General features: G+C 36.8%; 1 long non-coding RNA gene across 1 annotated transcript in view; it reads right to left on the bottom strand.

Annotated features, from left to right (window-relative positions):
• Nucleotides 1-13,290, bottom strand: part of LOC116490219 — a 45,268-nt gene extending 31,978 nt beyond the window's left edge. The window contains exons 1-3 of the long non-coding RNA XR_004253348.1: nt 13,214-13,290; nt 12,173-12,278; nt 10,847-10,948 (exon numbers count right to left, since the gene is read on the bottom strand). This is a non-coding gene — a long non-coding RNA (uncharacterized LOC116490219). The remainder of the gene's footprint in view (nt 1-10,846; nt 10,949-12,172; nt 12,279-13,213) is intronic.
• Nucleotides 13,291-22,290: the final 9,000 nt, after the last annotated feature.

Below are 22,290 nucleotides of genomic sequence, written 5' to 3'. Positions count from 1 at the left end.
ATCATCTCTTTCCAAATACTATAGCACTGTGCATAAATAGCTGCTGAGTTCTAGAAACAGTGTAGTGGTATCATGAAACTGCACCAAAACTAATTAAATCTATTGTTCTGCAGAGCTAGTTTTCCCAGGCACAAAACGATGTTATAAGCATCATTGCTTTCAAATAGGGAATAAGTTCTTCAAAGATAGCTCTCTTCTCTTCTCTTCTCTTCTCTTCTCTTCTCTTCTCTTCTCTTCTCTTCTCTTCTCTTCTCTTCTCTTCTCTTCTCTTCTCTTCTCTTCTCTTCTCTTCTCTTCTCTTCTCTTCTCTTCTCTTCTCTTCTCTTCTCTTCTCTTCTCTTCTCTTCTCTTCTCTTCTCTTCTCTTCTCTTCTCTTCTCTTCTCTTCTCTTCTCTTTCCAAGAAAAGTGATGTATCATTAATTTCAGCCAGAGCCAGATCAGATTCAAAAATGGCAATTCCTTCAATCTACTGCCCTTCCCCATAAAGATAAGATAATGTAAAGCCTAAGTTCATCTAGGTACATTCTTGAAGACATAAAAATGTTGTTTACATACTTTTTACACTGCCTTATCAGATTAATACTAAATTCCATAACTGTGCAATTGTAAGGGTCGAAGATTCCTATCTACCGTGTTAACAAAACACATAAACTTGAGAAAGGAATGGTAGAAATGAACTCAGTTAGTTCCTTTATTACACTAAGTTCAATGTGAGGAGAATAATTTCCCATATCACTTCTTAATTTTTTGTGGCTTTACAATTCCAAGAATTTTAAGAAACAAAAATAAATTTTGTTGGGAAAACATAAATTACTGTCATAGTCACAGAAAAAATACTGAACAGGAATATTTAGATGGAACTGCCTCATTTGCTTTATTCTTTTTTGACTGTTGATAAACACATGTCTAATGATTCTAAATTCTATGAATCTTCAGCCCACTAACCATAGCCTTTCAATGCAAGGCCCAAACTACCTAATAACATCCCCTTACTGCAGTTGTTTTCAAAATAAGGGATGGTGGACTAAACTCTGGGCAGGACGACAAACCTATAAACAATTCAGACAGTTCTTTATACAAAGATTGGTTGGAATATCAAATAAGCTGCCAAAAGTTATGCAGCCAGCAGTTAAAGTGACTTGCGTACATTAATTCAAGAAAAAGTTGGATTACACTTTGGAAAAGAATGAAATAACTATGGTACAGCAGCCACTAACTTTTTACTTTTTTTTCTTCTTTCCTTTTCTTTTTTCTTTCTTTTTTGGAGTTTAGGATTATGGTTAAACTGTTTCACATAGCTAACAAATATACTAAAATTAGCAAACTTTCTCCTTTCACTTGCTGTATTCTGTAAGAAAGTTTCCCATGGTTATATGAGACTGACCACTGGGCTGTCTATGCAAGGCTGCATTTATATCTTTAGTTGCTGAAGTAAACACATCTTTTTTTGGCATAAGGATGCCTAGCAGCACTTTAAAAAGAAATTAAAGCCTCAAAAAGCAGATGAGGAAGATGAGATAAAATAAGACAACTTAAAAAGTACATAGATGACTAGATAATTCAATAGATATCTGGAGAACAAAAAAAAATAATAATAATAATGAAATTCTGTCATGACCCTTTTGTGGTCATCAAGACTTATTACACAGCAGGAAAAACAGATACAGGAGAGAAAGTTCAGGGAAAAGGAAAACATAAAAAGTCAAATGCAAATCCATTCTTCTTTTCTGTCTTGAGAAAGCCAATATAAAATTGTTTTTATTGGGGGAAAAGTAACTGTTAGACTTGCCAGAAAATTAAAACACCAAGATAATCACCAAGACAGAACACAGGAAGGAGTAAAAGGGAAAAAAAATAATAATAATAAATGAAGCAAATAAAGTTTCAAACATTTCATTGTAAAAGCAAAAGATAAGAAAGTTTAGAGATTGTTGGTATTAGTTAAGTCCCCTTGTTCACCTAAGCTGTCATCCTGGCATCTGGTGCCACAAGCAGAAGCAGTAACAATGATGAACATTGCTGTTGCAACAGAAAAGACAAAAGAAAGTGGGAAGAAGAAGAAAAAAAAAAGTTTAATCCGGTCCTTTCACTTTCCAGTGTATTCTTGTTTCCTGTGGCACATGATCTAATCATCTTTCCAGTAAATTTTTAACTTTCTCAGATGATTAAGTTTTTACTGCTTCCTTTCAGAGATGCTTGTGAGCAACTAGAAATGATACAGTTATGAGCTAACAAGTAATGTAACTGGAACAACCAACATGGGCAATATCACTAACTGCTGATGATCACCTCATCACAAAGAAGTAAATAATGTCTTCTTCAGAGGACTTGGTCTTTCTCATCTTTGGAAATTATCCTTACCCAATACAGTATTTGTGGAGGGAAAATACAGCAGGGCACAAGCAATTTTCAAATTTCACCTCAAGAGCAGTTCATCTCCATGTGCAGGAACTCAAGCAAAGGTAGCAGGATGTCTGAATGGATCAAGATGCTCCTGACAAAGTCCAAACACAAAAAAATGTATACAAGATGTGAAAGGTGCAACCAGGAAGAATACAAGCACACAGTCTGAGATGGGTTTAGGAAAGATAAAGCCCACCTGCAGTTGAATTGGGCAAGGGATGTGAACTACAAAAAGAATGGCTTCTATAAGTATATCAGCAACAAAAGGAAGACAGGAAAATTTGGACCAGTTGCTGAACAGGACAGGGGAAAAAGTACAAACAAAAGGCCAATGTATTCAGTGCCTTCTTCACCTCAGTCTTTACTATGAAAGACTTTTGGACTCAATGATCCTTATGGGTCCCTTCCAACTTGGGATATTCTATGATTCTATGATTCTGTGATTTTTGCCTTCAGGAATCCCAGGCTCCAGACACGAGTGGGGAAGTCTGGAGCAAGTAAGGAGGACTTTCCTTGGTGGAAGAGAATCAGGTCAGGGAATATTTAAACAAACTGAATACCCACAAATCCACAAGACTAAATAGGATGCACCCATGAGTGCTGGCCAATGTCATTGTGAGAGTATTCTCAATTATCTTTTCAAGGTTATGGCGGTCAGAGGAGGTTCCTGAGTATGAGAAAGCAAATGCTACAACTGTCTTCAAGAAGGGCAGAAAAGAGGATTTGGAGAACTAGCACCTCCTAGGCTCTTTTCAGTGATGCCCAGGGACAGGACAAGAGGCAATAGGCACAAACTGAAACACAAAAGAATCCCTCTGAACACCAGAAAACGCTTCTTTGTTGTGTGGGTGGTCCTCCTGGGAGATATTCAAAACCAAACTGCTCTAGGCGGCCTTGCTTGACAAGGTAGATGGACCAAATGACCTCCAAAGGTCCCTTGCAACCTAAACCAACCTGTGATTCTGTGATTGGTTCAGTGAACCAACAAAGAATATTATTTATCTTGACTTCAAAGGGGTTTTTGACACTGTCTCCCAAAGAGTTCTTATGGGAAAAAATATATGAATTATTAGGCACAAATTGAAATACATAACAATACAATTAAATACAAGAAAAAACCCTCTCACAGTGATGGTGGTCAAACACTGGAAGAGGTTGTCTAGAGAGTTAGGAGTCTTCACTTTTGGAGATATTCAAAACCCAGCTGGATATAGCCCTAAACAATCTGCTATAGTTGAGTGTGCTGTGAGCAGGAGATTGACTTTCATAGGTTCTCTTTAACCTCAACCATTCCATGACACTGTGCACCAGGTAAAGCTGTCATGAAATGTAAAATATCTTATATCTTTCAAAGATACTTAGCTTTCCCTACAAATCCAGAAAATCTGAACCCTTGTTACTAGACCCAAACCAGTTAGTAAATAACCCAGAATCAGAACATGACAAAACCTGTAATGTGGCTGTAGTGTTATATCATCAGATGAGGTTCTGCATACTGGAGGTAAAATCCATGAGGGTTAAATTAAGACACAGAACAGATTTACTAGAAAGCTTCTGTTTTCTTGATCCAAGCATTTATCATCATTTTAGACTAACAGCTGAAATTCATCTTTTGTAATGATAAATTATAGCTGGATGAAACTTGTCTGGGCCTGCCCTTTATTTCATTCTTAGTTGCATTCCCTTGGTCTTTGAGGAACAAGTAGTCAGATTAGGAAGTCCTCTAATAAAATGGTTTGCAAGAAAGCAAGGCTATTTCTGTAAACAATGGAAAAGTCCTATTGCTGAATCTCTATTTGTGAGAGAGGAAAAGAAAATGTGGCTATTTGACAAAAAAAAAAAAAAAAAAAAAAAAAGGTCATACTGAACAGTCATGAGATGCCACAGGTAACAGTTAAATCTACCTTGGCATGAAAAAATCATACATTGAAGTGCCAGGAAGTAAAAGATTCACAGTTATTCAGAAAGCTACTAGACACAAAATGCTGGGAAAAAAAAAAAAAAAAAAAAAAAGTAAAAATCAAATACTCAAGGACAGGCTAAGGTCATAAAGAGAAACAATGTTTCTATAAGAGAAAGACTGAGATAGTATGTGTAAGCAGTGCTCGTAACAAGGACAAGGGAGAAAGGGAGGAGGACTGTGCCGGTACATATATTTTATTGCCAAATGGGCTGAAAAAAAATTCAACATCACTGCTATGGTATTTACTTCACTATATCTGAAGGACAGCAGCAGTGGAATCTGCTGTTTGTGTTAAAGTGTCAAGAGGGGAAAGAACAAAGACATGGAAACATCTGCTTTTAGAAGCCACTTGAAAAATAATTATGCAATACCCTGTCAAAAACATCTGTTAAAAATGCTGCTGTCCACCCATCACATAGAAAGAAGACATTTAAGGAAAATATAAGCAAGACCAGACCAGGAGAAGACCATGGCACATTTTTCTCTTGCAACCCCCATTACCAAAAACTGAAACCCAAGCATAAGTTCAGTAAGAGAAGTATATGATAGAAGAAAGCAGGATGATATACCACTGCTGAACAGATGGTACAACCTGCTGTTACATAATCAATACAAATTGAACCAGAAACCATGCTTAGAATGTGCACTCTTTCTGAATACAAACAAATTGCTTCCTGAGAAGTTGCAGCCCTCCCATTCACAGAATCCAATGCCTTGCAAGCAGTCATGGAGCTCATTCCACCAGAGCAAAACTATTCCAGTACAGAGTCTTCCTGCCCATCACATAGAGGAACTCAAGTTTTCTGTAAATCAAGTTTTCAGTAAATTCTGTAAAAACAACAGGATCCAAAGCTTTCCAACACGGATAAACCAGGTGTCAAATGCTAGTCCATTGAAATCAATGGCAAAATAGATACCTAGGGGATAGGATATCAAGATAAGATTTTACTCAGTGCTAGAGAGTCAGCTAAGAAAACTGCTGAACTTTATCTGCCAGAGAGTCCAAATCAAAGTGGCTCCACTTCTTAAATCCTCTTAGAACTAGGTATCCTCTAACAGTAGGAAAAAGCTCACTACACTGTTTATGCACATTGCCATAAAGGGCAGTGGGCATATAATAGCATCTCCACACTTGAAGTGCTGTGCAAAGGTTAAACACGAAACAACAGGATTAACATCCAAACATTTCAGGTGGGCTTATAAGCCCAGTGCAGTATTGTGTTGGCATGATGTTACCTGAATCCTAAAGACCACCCTCTCTTCTTGACATTTTGATTTGCTGTACACACTTAACAGCTCATTCACATTTTAAAGCCTACACCTTCAGCCAAAGTAAAGAGTACATGTATGAGTTTTTAAGAGAGCTTATGTGAGCAAAAGCACAATACCCAATTTTTTCAAGTTTCTGCATTAACTACTTAGCATAGCTAACTTCACCCACAGTTCAGAAGACATATTATTGATGAGATTCTATATGGCATCTGACAGAAAGAGGCTGGATATGAGCCCCTGCCTCTCCTGTACGCTCAAGTACAATGTCAAATTCAGTTACATAAGAAATTCTAAGTTCATAAGAAATTCTTTCTGCCAAAAGATCGGTCTCCTTAAGTTAACGGGAAACTCACCTTGGGCCTCAGAACAGACCCCTAAAATTCACCACCATAAGTGGCTGCATTAGCCTCAGAAGTGGGTATTTGTAGGAAGCAAAGAAATTTTTATAATCACAATATGGTTTATAAAATGCTTTGAGATCCTTTGTGGTGAGGGACAAGTTGGTGTCATGTAAGAAGATATTATTGTTGTATCAATAAAACAATGACTCCAAAATATAGACACCTTGTTGCTTAAGTTGTCAAAAGAATACATAATAGAGGGGGGGGGATTTAAATAGAGGGGAGATTTAAATGTGCCCAAAATAACTGTAAACCAGATTTTAGCCTCACTAAAATTTTCAGAAATTTTCTCAAAACAATAGCTTGTTATAAGTGTCATCTCAATGTCTCCTCTGCTTATTTTTATATATTTTTATAATTTTTTTAGACTGTTAGTTTCTTTTCTTTCCTGAACAGTGATTAATTCCAATGATTAAATGACTGTGGTTTTTTTTTCTTTGTATTTTTTTAAGGAGCATCAAATGAGCTCAGAAACTCAGCCCCAATATTCAGGGTTTGGTAAAAGCCACCCATGATTTACTGCCCACAAAGATTTGCAGATGAGGAGTAAAACTTACTGTGTGTGACAGATTTAGGTATTTGTTAAAGAGTGGGAGGGCAGGTGGGAGAAATCTATGAGTATGTTCTGCTGTCCTCAAGTGTTTCTTTGAAATATTGTTCCATAACAAGATCAATGAGACAAATCTTAAACCTTCTCTTGCATATGGAGGATCTGTCACCTAATTCCCATGGAAAAATACACACTTTGGATATCTGGGAAGGGAATTTATGAAAATGAAGCCACACAGTGAGAGCTTTACAATATTCCCCAGATTAAAATGACACAAAGGAAGACCTCTGCCTATCACTGCACTTCAATTTCACTGGCAAGAACAGAAGATAGTGAACTATATTGCTCTCTGAATATTTTGCTCTATTAAAGACTGCAAAATTTGGCTTAAGTAATCCATGTTCAAATTCCTGTCTCCTGCAGCTGGAATGCAGTGAAGCCACCAGAATGAAGACCAAGCTAAATATTTTAACTGAGCAAGATACATTCTCATTTTGTGCTCCAAACTACATGGAAGTCTATATTATGAAATGGGATTATAGGATTAGAGCAGGTTTGCCTTTGGCATCTGGAAAGTGTGGCAATTGGCTTCTGTATAGAATTTCCCCAGCTAACATAGGTCACGTGGGTCAGAGCAATTTCCATGTCAGTGCAGGACCAGCATACGCATGTAAATGCCATATGCTTGCTGCCTGACTGTACATGATCTGCTGCCACTAACTCCTATTGCCAGCTAGTTTAACATTAACATTCAATGTAATATAATCAAAACTGTGGGCACCATACAATGTGCATTAAAAACATAAATTGCCCTCTCTAGTGACTATTTTCAATTGCCTTGGATGAGGGCAAGAGAAGAAAGACAGACTTCAGCTACTTACAACTGTTTACTAAAGCCTTTGTTTTTCTTTTTCTTTTTTTTTTTTTTTTCTTTTTTTTTTTCCTTTTTTGTCAAAGGGAACACAAGAAAACACTAGAAAAAGAAATTCAAGAGACTTGGAAGGCATGAAAAGCTCACCTATACAAGTGAAACGAATTTGGGTTAATATAGGGTTAATTTAAATATTAATCTTCCCAATTAACCCCTGATGAGACAGCAGCTTCTGGTATCATTTGTCTTGCAGAGTTTTATCTGAGAATCTGAGCAGGAAATTAATCAGGGACAATCTCTCAGGAGGAGCCACTCTGAAATAATTTCCTATTAAACAATCCCTGAGACTGATTGCTCAAATACTGTCAGGATGTACGCTGAAGTCCTCTTTTACATCTGACCAGGCTGCCACCTACAACAGTTGCTCAGCTCCACTGGACTCAGCTCTACTGGACTGTAGTCCAGTAGATAGTCGGTTACCTGATAGTCGGTTAAGTGTACATAGGAGAAATGAAATCAGAAATATCTGATTTGGGTCAGCTTCTTTATAAATCACCTAGTCCTATCACCTTCCAATCTTATGAGTGTCAAAAAAGGATTTTGAAGGTAACCACCTTCAATTACTATTAGGTCCATTTCCACTCAGAAATCTTTAATTTGATTTTATTTGTACGTCATTAACTGAGTCTTGCCAATGGGAAGGTAAAAACATTAAGGCAATAAACAGAAGTCAGTGGTATTGTTCCTCAAAATTCTCTGTCTGTCCTTATTTCTTCTTCATTAATGCTGAAATAGAGCTTACAACAAAAGCACAAGCCTCTGCAATTTGATATAAAGCTGTAGCTGCATTCAGTTGCGTACATTCTCTAGCATCACAAGTCTCTGAGATCAAAATTATTGTGAGCTAGAGGTATCAGATCTTCTATACTTCAATAATACCAGTTCATTTTGTAATACCTGGACACTACTTGGACACTAATATCATCTGTGCTACAGACTTCTTTTAGGAAGAAACTCACTCTTGATTTAAAGGTAGAAAATGCACCACAAATCTAGGTAAATTGCTCCTGCATTATTAATCACTATTGACATTAGCACTCTAGGCTGAATTTCTCTAATGGACAGAGGAAATAACACCTTTAACAGCTGTTTATATGTTACCAAAAAAAAAAAAATTCTGTCAGAGACCTATATTTTAGAAACTCCAAGAGCATTTTACGTATGCTAGTTCAACCTTTTCCAACTTTATTGTGAAAATAATGATTATAAGACTGGACACAGTACTCCAGTAATGGTCTTCCTGCTGCAACACCAAAGGTAACATAATCTTCTTATTCTATTTGATAAACATCTTTACATCTATCCAAGCATCATCATCAGCCCTTTCAGTAACACCTCTGTAGGGGATGCTCAAGTTCTATTAGTTTTATATTACTTATTATAAATGTTATTCAATGATATTTAATACAGAGTTCCACTTTCTAAGCATAGTTATACTTTTATGTTTAGACATATGACCCTTAATTTACCTATATTAATCTGTATTTTTCAGAGGGCTGCATTTATCAAGCCTTCAGGTTGTGCATATATGTAAACCATTTTCATCACCACATTTCTTCAGACAAATGGCAGCACGATGTGACCAGATCCACACTCCTCAGACATGCACAATGGATCAGCCAGCATTTTAAAATCAGAATCTGGAGGGAAATCTAAGACAACTGCAATTATAAATCATATTTCCTTCTCTGCCATTTTTATTTCATCTCCAGATTCTACCAGCTGTAACATATTTCATTCTAGAGCCTCGATTAAAATAAATAAATAAATAAATAAATTGAAAGCCAGACTGGACTAAAAACACTGTCCTCAGGGTAGAATTCCACCTATGACTTACGAGCTAACCAGTTTTTAATTCATACAATATGTACTACACTGATTTTTCATGGTGATATTGTTTTTTAAATCATAATGTCATGTGGAACTTGGTCAAGAGCCTCACAGAGGCCTGAGTACATCATGGCAACCACCTGTTAAATACACTGTTACTCATTGAATCTGTCAAAGGAAAACTAGTCTGTGTGACCGAAGACTATATAAATTCAAACTGTAGTGAAACTTTCTGTTTAAAGCAAGCACCAACACATAGTGTGAAGAACAGAAGACTTCTGAACATTCATTTCCACACCCTGCCCTCTGAGCTGAGGGACTAGCCACAACACACTTTTTTGCAGTACAGCAGCTCTTCTCACTTCTACATAGCTACAGACAGTTGTCATAACCAATCTGATTATCAAGGATGTGTCTGGGCTGCAATGGATTCTTTCAGGAGCTGCGATGGATTATATTCATGCTGTTTACTGTCACAGCCGTTTTTAGATCTGGTAGATACAATATACTAGGAGCAGCAGCAGCACGCCTGATGATGTTATGCACTCATTGAAGAACAGTTCCATTATTTTATTACATGTAAGCACTGCTGTTACATTCCTAGTACTAGTGGTTAAATCTCAGTAGCATCCTGCCTCCTTCACAACTGCCTTTTTTGGTTTTGTAATAACTAATACCTCATTAAGTTCAGATTGCATAAATAATGCTTGCAAAAGAAAAAAAAAAAATTCTTATGTACATAAAAAATGCATATATGGTTGAAACTCCAGCATGCTACCTTTTAAGCTTTGTGGTATCTGCCCACTTTTCTGCAAGTATATCTACTGTCTGTGAGAGAAAGTCAGGCACCAAAGCAGATATTTTTATGAAGGATTTATTTCCCAGATATACTCATGCCAGCTTCTCCCCTAAACCACTGAAAATAGGCTCAATTTCTATAAAATACCAGCATTCACAGCAGTGAAAATACAATAAGCTGAGGCTGCCCATAATACTGCAGAGCAGACTGAGCAGGCATCTTGTCACAAGACACATTTATAAAGTTCTGGTTCTAAAAATTAAAGTCTGACAGCAGCCTATATCTCCCAATTTATTCTAGCTCTATGATCTCCTACAGAACTACTTGAGCCGCCCCTGCAAAATTATGCATGCCAAGCACTATGTGTTCCATTGAGTCCCTCTCTTTTGAAAAGCAGAAGATGGGAACACAACATATTCAAGAATCTGGACACAGATATTATTGCACACAACTGCACCCTCAAGAATGGATCATTTCACCCCATTTTAAAAGACCAGAAAAGTGGCTGAAGAGAAGGAATTCACCATGTATCTTTTTTTAGTGGTTTGGTGTTTTGTTTTGTTTTGTTTTGTTTTTAGTTTTGTTCTTGTTTGTTTTGATTTTTGTTGTTGTTTGTTTGTTTGTTTTAAAACCAATTGAACACTGCAAGGTAAATACAGTCCTTAATGTAAGAGCATTGATAGGAGATTTCCAAACCTTAATCAGGGAGTCTGTTCCTTCATCTGGCTGGTGGAGCAAAATATGTCATCAAATATTTGATCATGATGTGCACCAGGTTCTTCTTCAACCATCTCATGTCTACAGCAGAAAGAAGACATAAAAAGAGACTTCTTTGCAGAGACTTGTAAATTAAATGAGAATAATGAAAGATGGAAATGGAAGAGGTGATGGATTTGTAATTTTTTACCAACTGCAAAATCGGTATATCTGGTGGGATCCAGTTCCAGTCTGACCCGATTTAGGTTAGAATTAAAGAAGAGTAATTCAACCACTTCCAATAAAAATACCTGAGTATAACCTGCAGGATCAAGACAAACTCAGGGAAAGTCAGCATGATAAAAAAAAAATCTCTTACAACTGCTTTTAATTGGTTAAATTATTTCACTCCATATAGATAGAACATGTGGTGGTTATTCTTGTTACAGAGATACAATACATACCTCCAATCAATGAAGTTGGCAATCCTGTTACACTCATCATCATTTGAAGTTATGAGATGCATCAGCATCTCATTTGAAGTTATTTGGCAAGCTTGCTCTGAAGCAGGTAGAATTCCTGAACCAAGACTGGACCAGTTCAAATAGCAGAATTTAGAGCACCAAGTGAGAGACTTCCATTTTGAATGAAACTGAAGACCGTATTTTGTGAATTCCATACTAACAGCACATAGTTGACCTACTTGATGTGTAGCAACTAGATTTAAACTCCAAAAAGGTGTGTAGATAGCAGGACAATTAGTATATGTCTACCACATTTTCTTAGAAAGGGAAAAGGCAGTTCAGTGTTTAGCTCCAGAAAAGCAACAGCACTGCTGACCACATGCATTAACAGAATACTGGCTTCTCAGCAGCCTAAGAAGCCTCAACAGTGCAGTGTCTCTGTGTCTACACACAGGGGGATCAGATCACTTCCTTGGATTTAGGTACCTAAATTCTGCCTAAGTTTTTCTTTAGGCATCTAAGTGCTTTTTTGGATGTCACTCTAAATTCTTACTTACTTATCATAGAACCTTTTCCAAAAACTCCATTAATTTCTCTAGCAATTATCAGAAGACCGTGAGATGATTCCACTAATCTACAAAATAAAGAAAGTATTAGATTGCTTTTCTGTTTTTAAATGAACTACAAAAGAAAATACATCTGCAAAGTAAACCTAAAACATTGAATTGTATGACTAAACCACTTTATAATAAAATATGTGGTGACTTCCGAGACCCTACTGCTGCAGACCATAAAAACTATTGCATAATTATTATTAATAAATGTGTAAATACACATCATTAACCAGTTGTTATGCACACACCTCTCTTGTCCACACGAAGAAACAGAACCACTTCACAAAACTCCACATCTTTGCAATGTCCTCCACACTACTGGGAAATCATTCAGCATCTGCATGAAAAATTTCTCTGCAAAAGAACACATTAAATAAAGATTTCATGTTCTAGAAAAAACAGAACATCTAATCCAGGCAAGTCTAATGATTTTGTAGTATTTTCTTCGGGAAGACAAATATTCTTTTTCCTTCTTTCAGAATTTCAGGATGTTCAGAAAAGTATCGTTGCACAGGACTGGTGTAATGGTCATAAAATGAACTAAAAATATTAAGATTTGTGTTAATTTTAAATAAATCTGCATATTAGAACAAGAAGGAATCCATATGATTTAATCAGGACATTCTCTCATTTTCTTTACTATGTAAAACAAAAGAAGTCAAAAAGAAATTGCAACTCATCACCCTTACAGGAGGTAAATTTTGTTCTTCTTGGCAGACTTTTAGTATTCAAGCTGAAAGATGTGGGCTCTACTTTCATCTTCTTTTAATTTATATAATGACCCTGTTTGTTCGTGTTGCAACCAGATTCTTTATGAGCTCAGTATATTGTCAACAACAATAGGACTCAGCTAGGTTTTGTGGATGTTGATGCTGAGTTGCAATTGAATTTATATGGATCTGAGGTTTGCCTAAACCACAACCTTCAGATTCATGACCAAATTTAGGATGGAATCAGGCCCATGTTCGGAACCAGAGCCATTCTTCTTCTACATGGTTGTTTAAGGCACTCTAAGGATAATGTTCCACAAGAGAGATGGAGGTTTCACTTCTCTCAACAAAGTAAAAAAATATAATACTGAGATATTCCCTTTGGAGTTCAAGAGGGGTAGCTATAAGAGCAGTAACAGCCTGTGTTTTTGGCCTTTTCAAGAAAGTAACAGAGATATCTGAGCATATCAAATCACTAACCACAAAAGTAAATTTCAGTGTTAGTATTTTGCATCAGTATTATAATTAAAAGTATGCATAGAAACATAAATGAAATGGGAAAAAATGAAGGTCACATACAGTGTCTTAAAATGTGTCTTGGAGGCAAATATCCATTAACCCTTCATCTATCATGGTTCATGATCGCTTTTCAAGATAAAGTCCTGCAAATGCCATATGAAAAAATGCTATGAATTACGGAAGTGCATGAAGCAGCTCTTGAAAATATGAAACATTCAGACACAGACCTCAGGAACTATGGCCATAACAAAACTCCTTGGCTAACACAATTAAACTATTGCCTGTAGTAACTATGGCAGAAGACTTTTCAAAGAGCCCTTTAGTCTCAGAACACTTGCAGTCCCATTAAGAGACTCTACTAGCATTCTAAATGAAATTACCATTGTAATTTAACCTAGTGATAAAGTCATGGCAAATATCACTGTGATTATATTAGTGGCTGTAGCTCGATTTCTTAATGGAGGAATGCAAAATTTCTTTCAAGAGCAGGTGCAATATCAGCAAACGGAGTTCTGTGCTCTTATAGATTGTGGCACCTGAATACAAAATGTTGGTTTTTGTTTTGTTTTTTTTTTTCTCTTTTGCTAAAGAATGTTACCACTATAAGTTCAACTTAAATATGCTTTTCTCTAACTTAGGGGCCACTTCCCACAGAATCTAGTATCATCAAGAGCTGGACTTCCAAAATCAAAAGCTTATTTTTTACGTTACAAATTTTTTCTATTACCATAAGAAGTTTGTGTCCATAGAAAATACGGATTGCAGTACCCCAAAGGTTTTATCTCCATTCCACATCCAGCTCTGGCATGTCTCCTATATCCTGTTTTATCTCAGCCTCTAAAATCTATTATTTTTTAAATTGTGGGGTATCAGGGAAGCAGATAAACAGGGCAGGCCAGGATAAATTAAGATCACAAAACCATACTGCATCTTCAGTAACTATCTGATCTCCCACAAAACAGGATTTCAAACTTTCTTTGGATTCATTAAGAAACAAATTCCCAGAAGCTTTCTGTGTATGACGATAGCCCACTTTCCCTTATATTTTTTTTAATAATGATTCTTCAGAAAGGGCACAAACTGATTCCTTGGAGAGATAGTGCTTTTTATCTACAGGGATTTTGTAAACAAATTGATCCAGCTGTTTTGCTTTAGAACTCTCCAGACATAGTAAATTATTCCTTACGACATCAACACTTCATTTCCTCTATTTGCAGTTAACATCTCAAAACAGACTACTCTTCAAAAGACAAATAACTGAAATGTATTAGTATTAACAAGATCATTCAGACACTTTCTTAAAAAAAAAAAAAAAATCTGTCTTCTATATATGGATACATTTGGTGCCATAGAATACTTTCCAGAAAGGATCAAGATCAAATGTGTTTGGTCCTTTTCCTAAGCCACTGAAAATTTATCAAAGAAATCTTAAGAATTTCATTTTTCCTTTCCTTTATTATGCTGTGATTAGCTGCGTTTCTGTTTAAAAAAAAAAAAAAAAAAAAAAAAAAAAAAAAAGACATTCAGGATGGATTCCAAATGCTGTTAAAACTCAGACAAAAACTAGTTTATCTCCTTAGGATCAAAATAAAGTGGGAAAAAATAAGAAAGAGGAGGAACAGATCTATGGACTAGGCAAAATGAAATTTAACAATATTTGATAATATATGCACATATAGACTCAAAAATTAACAAAGAAGAATGAAAACTGCTCCCTGTGTTTCTTAGTGGCATGCCCAATAGGCCATTCTTCAGAAATGTGTATAGAGATTTTATTATTTTTTTAACTAACAGTAAAAAGTACTAATTGGCTTTAAAGATATAAGAGACTTTTAGAGATAAGAAGAAGACAAATATATCATCTGTAAAATAAAAAACAGTTCCTGAGCTGTAAAATAAAAAACAGTTCCTGAGTCCCAGGTGAACACACTGTATCAAAACATTTTTTTTTTTTCTGAGTTCACTAATCTTCTTTAGATATTTTTCTTCCATTTTACAATGATGTGACCAGTTTTTCCATAATCTTTCCTAATTACAGGCTTTCTGAAGGTCACATGCTGACAAATATAGCAACCAGCTTTCCATTCTATACTTCCTGAATTAGAATATTTGCTTTAAAATGAAATCATTGGTAGCTTTCCAGTTACTATAAGGACAGCAGGATCAACTGAGTGCACAGCAACAGATTACAAAGCAGGTGGCTTGAGGCTAAATCTAAACAGTTTCCTCACATAGCTTTGTAAAGTGTGGTCCTGATAAGTCCTAATGAGTGTTAAGGGCTGTCTGGTCACAAGGTCTAGACAGGTCAAGGTCTAAGGATCGGAGCTTCTAATTGCATTCTATTAAATACTCAGTTGTAAAAGGTCACCAGAAGACCCACTAGAGGTATACTGACTATTAAACAGTAGTGCCCTTAAAAGACACTCAGGACTTAAAAAATTATAAGATACTGAAAGAGAAAAAGAGACAGACAAAAAAGAGGTGAATCTGAGGACACAGCAGAAAATTGAGGTCATTGTTCTATATCACATTCCCCATGTAAAAGAGGAATTTGAAACTCATAGTCTATTGAAGCAGTTGGTATTTGGCAGCATCAAGTCTAATGTTGAGTTAAACCATTTAGGAGGCAGATTTGGAGAGGCTTTCATTGCAAAATGAACAAATAATGAAATACACTTATTTCATAACCTGTATTTGTTACAAACACATCTCACTGAGCTGTTGTTCATTCCCTAAAAGCTAATAAAAAGGAGAAATTAATATGTCTAAAGCCAGCATTTTTTACTTCCTTTAAATAAAAGCCTCATATAAAAGCTCTTGTGGTTTGGTGATACTGTGCTGTTGCTGACTGGCAGGGCAGGATTTGGCGATGCACCCCCTTAAAGATTGTTGTTATGCTGTTTTTCTCCCACTATGAGTACTGGGAGGACACATCAAATCAGATCACTCCAAGGGGAGAGCACCTCGTAAGCATGAATTATTCAGTGACAGGTTTTGAACCAGCCACAACACAAGCAGGTAGTAAAGAGACAACAGGCTCAGGCTTTGGCTAATGAAGAGGGCCACCCACATGCACACAGCCAAGAATGCTAGGACTCAGCTAGGTCATAAGAAAAAAAGGTAACGCTTTATGTTTCAGGACAAGGAATGCTAATATGTAGTGCTAAGGACTGATATTGCCCACTTGGGAGGGTGGTCATAGGAACCAGAAATACGGTACCCAGGGTTAGGAGATAAATTCCTGATCTTCCCTTTGAGGCAGTACAGAAGTGCTGGAGTAACTTCAAAGTATTATGACATTTCCCGTCTTTCCTTTCCTTCCCTTTGAGCACCCCAAAACATGGCACTGCTTAGAATTTCTGGACCTGCAAAACATTTTGGGGAATGATAAACTCCAGGTTTTATGAACTTTCTGGTGCTTCTCAGCCTTCTTATAACCCTCACATTACCTGGACTGCAGCCTTCCTTGCAATATCTTGGCTCTGCTGTTCCCAGTTTGCCTGGAACCAATTAATGCATTAGCACAAAAAATGAAAAAGGAATTAATCATCCTCTTCTGAACCTCAAAAGATTTATTTTGGACAGACCTTTGTGGAGATGGGGTAAGATTTGAACTGTGTTACCCCTTCCTAGCTGACAGAAAGTCTTGCTATTTATTTCCCTTCTTACCACCTGGCACCTACAGTAAGTAGTGAGGCTGCACATATCAGGCTTGCTTCCCATGCCCCTATCCTATATAGCACATGGGTAAAAGCTGAAAAAGAACACCATCTTCTACCTACACTTTCTTTTTTTCCCTTGCAGGATGCAAACTTTCCAGTACAAGGTGGCAGGACATGCCTCCACTTTGTCATCTCATCTTTTGATTGACTTCTTTGGCCTCAGAATGCAACATACCAGTGCCAACAGGAACCCTCAAACTTTTTTTACCTTCCTTCTGCCACCCAGCAGAATCTCAAAACCTCACAAATCTCTTCAGTTCCCTATAATCATATATATACAGAAAAACACCTTTTTTTGCAAGTTCCCTTCCCAGCCATGGTTAATGGACTCATTGTCGCACATGTGGCACTCTTCCTGCTTTGCCACCCTCCACCAACTCTTCCCACATGCTCAGAGCACCCCTAAGAACATACTGAGGCTGACAGAGTCCTTAAACATGAAATCTGAGGGTACTTTCACTGCTGACAAGCCTCTGCCTCTTCCTCCAGCTCCTCCTCATTCTGCCTTCTGTTTCTGGCCTTGATAAGCAGAAACTGAGGGAAAGCTCGTAAGGGCAGCGCACATCACCAGTGCACTAAATACTGCCTTGGCTCTATGGAATTAATCTAAAGATGCTCCACAGGAACACCGTTTAATAAATTCCCTCTGTGCCCATGGCAAGCAGATGGTAACATGGGGATGGCAGGATGGGGTTCAGTCCCTCCTGGTGCCAGGAGGAGGCAGCTCAGCCTAAAGTAGCACAGCCATCCTGTAGGCCTCCGTGTCATGCAGCCTCAGAATGACCAGTGGCCCCAAGCCCAACTGCATCTTCTTCACATTTTTCCTTCCTTTACAAGTTTTGCATTTGTCTCCCAAAACGCTCTTGTATTTCTTTTTTTACACTTAGAAACACAAGGATTTGCTTTTCAAAATGCCAATTTAGATGAAGAGAGGGGAAATGATACATCAGGAATAAGACGGAGTGCTCAATCCTCTGGCTCACTAATTAGGATTTATGTACTGGAAAAATCCAATTCCTGGCACCGGTGAGTTAATAAAGAAATGAAAAAAATGTCTGGAAAATTAGAAAAACTGGTATAATTATCTAAGAAAACCAACACATATGTTCATTTCCTCACACATTGTTATTAGCACCACAATTATTTCAGCAGGAGGGAAGCTGGGGAAGAAGTAGTACAGGACCAATGAAGGAAAGCAGTAGCAGGATAATCTACCACTCAGATACTGACTCCTGAGAGAAAGCAGACTTGCTGTTAAACAGGCAAGTCGACTTTAAAATGAACTTCTTTAAGCTGTGATTTATAGTGTTTAAACTGGAGATAATTATTTCCACTAGGGGTATCAGAACTGCAAAACTCCCTAGTCCCTTCTGTGCAGTCATTTACATTGGTAAATAAATTGCTAATATTCTGATTTTTACATGCTTTTTCTAGTGGTAGGAAATGAAATATGAGGTGCAAGGCAAGAGAAAACAGTTCTCTACACAGCAGCTCGTAGAGCATGCATGTGAGTGTGATGAGGATTCACTTGTATGCTCTTGAAACTCAAATGCTTACCATAAAGATTTCCCAGAGCATGCCAGTGAATCTGGTAAGCTACTTGTCCTTCTTTCATAATTGTTTTTATGAGGAAGACAAGAAAAAACTATCCTAGGAAGAATGCCAGTAACAGTTATGCTTTGTTGATTTTTCTTTGAGTTTTTTTGCTTTTATATTTTTGTGTGGTGATATTTCATGATATGAACATTTTGACAGTTTAATGGGGTTCTCTTGCTTCTCCTGCAGTGTAATCCTTCATGAATCTGATACACAATGAACCTCTCACTAATGTATCAATTTTTAAGATCTTTTTCTTTTTTAAAACATGCATAAAAACTATAAAAACTAAGCTTGCTCCATAATTAAAATATGATAATTTGCATACTGCTAAATTGGATGAGATCCAGTAAGAGATTTAGATTCTTCAATGATAGCCAATATAACACCTGTCCTTCGATCATTCAGTTCCTACAGGAAATTTCAATAAAATAAAATAAAATAAAATAAAATAAAATAAAATAAAATAAAATAAAATAAAATAAAATAAAATATTGAGTGCCATTCAATGCACAGGGTAAGTTAGTTCCTCAGAGTGCAATCCAAAGCATCTAACACACCACACAAGCACATGATAGCAATATATTCAGGGGGTAACTACCTAGAACTAGCCAAAGGTAAATGCCTTAAACCTTGCTCATCCAGTGAGACAGTTTGATTTACAGGATATCTGGAGTCCAGAAGCCTTTACTCATGTTATATACCTGTCTGCCCAAAAAAAAAAAAAAAAAAAAAAAAAAAAAAAAAAAAAAGTAGCATAGCTCATGCTTTTCTCTTAAAAACAGGTTGTAAAAACAGATAGATTCTTGTCTTCATATAATCACCTAGTGGTTGCCCAGACAGTAAAGGATCTTAGTTCTTCACTCAGCTCAACAGACCTCGAAGTCCTCCAAAGAAGGTGTCCTACTTAGAAGTTTGCTCAATGCCTCAAGCACAATCAAGAAGATCTGGTCCCAAAACACACACCAAAAACTGAAGCACAGCAAGATCAATAGGTGACTTACTAGGATATAAGGAGGCATCTTTTTTTTTCCCTTCTACAGGTCCTTCTTCTGTACTGTATCAAGCAGCAATTTCATGTAAAATGCACCATACATCCTGGGAACAGAGAGAAGAAACACTGGTCTCTTTGTGTAATCTGAGTGTCCAAGGAATCCCTATTCTTTATTTGTGCTCTCTTCCTCTGACAAAGAGAATATGTGACTGCTGTCGGCACAGAAGCATGTGCGTTTCGTGGAGTAAAATGAAGAATGCCTTGCCATGCAAACCAAGATTACTTCATAGATTAGAAACTCAGTATAACTCAGCCAGTGGACAATGCAACAGTTCATCCCATTAGACAGAGGGGATTGAACTTTCCTCACTTTTCCTACTCAAGTACCCCAGTGAGCAAGCTGGATGGAACCCTCTGTGGTGGCTTTTAGAAATAAATCAGCAGATGCAACTCCATCATTTTGTGAAATGTTTGATTCTCTCAGCATGTGAACATGTCCCTCCTGAAGTTCACATACCTGCTAACTTTATCCTTTACCACACTGATACATCATCCACCACTATAAGTATCTTCTTATATGTTTTCTGGCATTACTTAAATACCCACTACTTTATTTTAAATTATGCTACTTTAACACTTGGTTTTATGACTTGAAATTAGCAAAGCATCCTTCTCATCCTAAGGAACCAGTCAACAAAACCCAACTATATTAATCCCAACCATCTCAAAAGTTAAGCATACCAAAGTGGCACATTGAGGGAGGTGAGGGGAAGGAATCTGGACTAGTGAGCTTGCTGTGCTTCAACTTGGAATGCAAAAAAGCGTCTCAGCAAGACTATACAAAACATGTATTTGCTATTTACATTTACAAGATAATGTTTTCATGTACATACATGTTATCCTGAATATATATATATATATTTCTATATTAGAATGTGGAGGCATAAACATAGGGATCTCTATTCCTAGATCCCTTTCAGGTCAGTATGTGATTTATATATTGAGTTGCTTTGCCTTGCCCAGATTAAGGTGCATGTAAAAAAGTGAACCCTCAGGCTCCTGGGGAATGTACTGACAAAACAGTGAGTCACTGTTGATCACCGTATCGTAGTGTGTTTAAGTGAGATGGCAGAAGCCCCCTGTTATTACTGGTCCCTTCTTAGCCACTACCCATAGTGGTGGGGATGATCAAATTGTCCATGAATCAGCTCCTCTGTTAACATCATCAATAGCCTGGCACGTTCAGCTAACCAGAATTTTTTGACTGCTTGCTTTGCCAATGACCTTTGGCAAATGACCATCAAAAGTTACCTACACATTTCAGCCATTCCTTCCAGATGGACTGCTACTTCCATGAGAAAAGGAGAGCACAGGGGACAGCTGGAGGGGTCTACCATTTCAACAGCTTGGTTTAATCTTTCTGTGTTCATAAATCAATGCCTGTAAACTGTAGGAACCTCCAGCTTCAGCTGGGGACAGAGGAGAGAAAAAAGTTCAAGATCTCACTTGCCCATTATCATCTGTGACTGATTATTGGACAAGATTTCCAAAACTGATTAGCTATATCCTCTTCCTTGGTAAGTAAAGGTGCAGCTGTGCAACTGAAAATACTTTTTTTGCCACCCCTTTGCCCCTTTGGTAACCCATGAGATGCTTTACAGGGACAAGATACTGTTATCCATGTTTTTTATTATTATTATTATTTGTTATCACTAAAAACAGATTACCTAATGGACAGCATTTTAAATTGCCAAATTTGCTTTTCATCATTGATATCATTTGTTTACTTCAGGTGACAATGAAGGCTAATTTGACAGGGTTACTTTCAGATAAAAACAGGATCAAATACCACTTCTCTGACACATAGAAAGAATGATTTGTGAGCATCTTACATCTTTGCATCTCAGTGTACTTAAAAAAAAAAAAAAAAAAAAAAAAAAAAAAAAAAAGTGCAATTATTCTCACCCATAATTTACCTACCAAGAAACTGAGGTGAGGTACAAAAGGGCTACAGGGCATGTTATATGTAGAACTGGAATCACAAAGACTGGCTCCTTTCTAAATATTAGCCCACCCTGTCTGCTTTTCTTTTCCCCTTACTTTGTTCCTTTTGTATTAGAAAGTCTGCTGTCAATGACTCTCTTACGATTGACCACACAATATTACAAAAGTCAAGAAAGTGAAAACTAAACAACTGGAAAAAAGCAACTGCAAAGTGAGACTATGCTAAAGCCTTTGTTTCTTTTTTTCTTTTTTCTTTAAATTACTCCTTATTTTCAGCAATTAACAAAGGCTTTGATTAATATTTTCTTTGTTCAAGAATCAACATTTTCACTCCTGCTGTTCTGCTGAGAGAGAAATCAATACCTATCCTCTGAGATATCCAGAAAGTCACTAGGAAAGCCATAACAGAGCAAATTTGGCATTTCTCAAATTTCTAGACAAAAATAAAACAGGAAAAGTATCATTCAATGTTCTTTAGGGAACATAAAGCAGCAAAAAAGGCTCATGCCAAAGCTTAATAAAAATTATTTCAAATCTTCCTTTAAAAAAGTGTGTGAGGGAGAATCATTAAGCTGGAATCCATGGAAAGAGAGTTGTTGTGCTTTGGGGTTTTCTTGGTTTGGATTTTTTTTAAGAGCTAAAAGAAATTTCAAGGCTTACACTTGCCTTGAAGCCTCATTGCCAATTTTTGTGGTTTTACAACCACAGTTTCTTATTGCTTTTTCTTTGTTTCTTCTTCTTTTTTTTTTCTTTTTTTTTTTACTTTTTTTTTTTTTGAGAAAGGGAGGAGTTGTTTGTTTGTTTTTCTAAAGTACTTCTCC

This window comes from Aythya fuligula, chromosome 5 (genome assembly GCF_009819795.1).
Source record: "Aythya fuligula isolate bAytFul2 chromosome 5, bAytFul2.pri, whole genome shotgun sequence".
Classification (NCBI taxonomy): domain Eukaryota; kingdom Metazoa; phylum Chordata; class Aves; order Anseriformes; family Anatidae; genus Aythya; species Aythya fuligula.
This window is presented reverse-complemented; position numbering and strand designations above follow the sequence as displayed.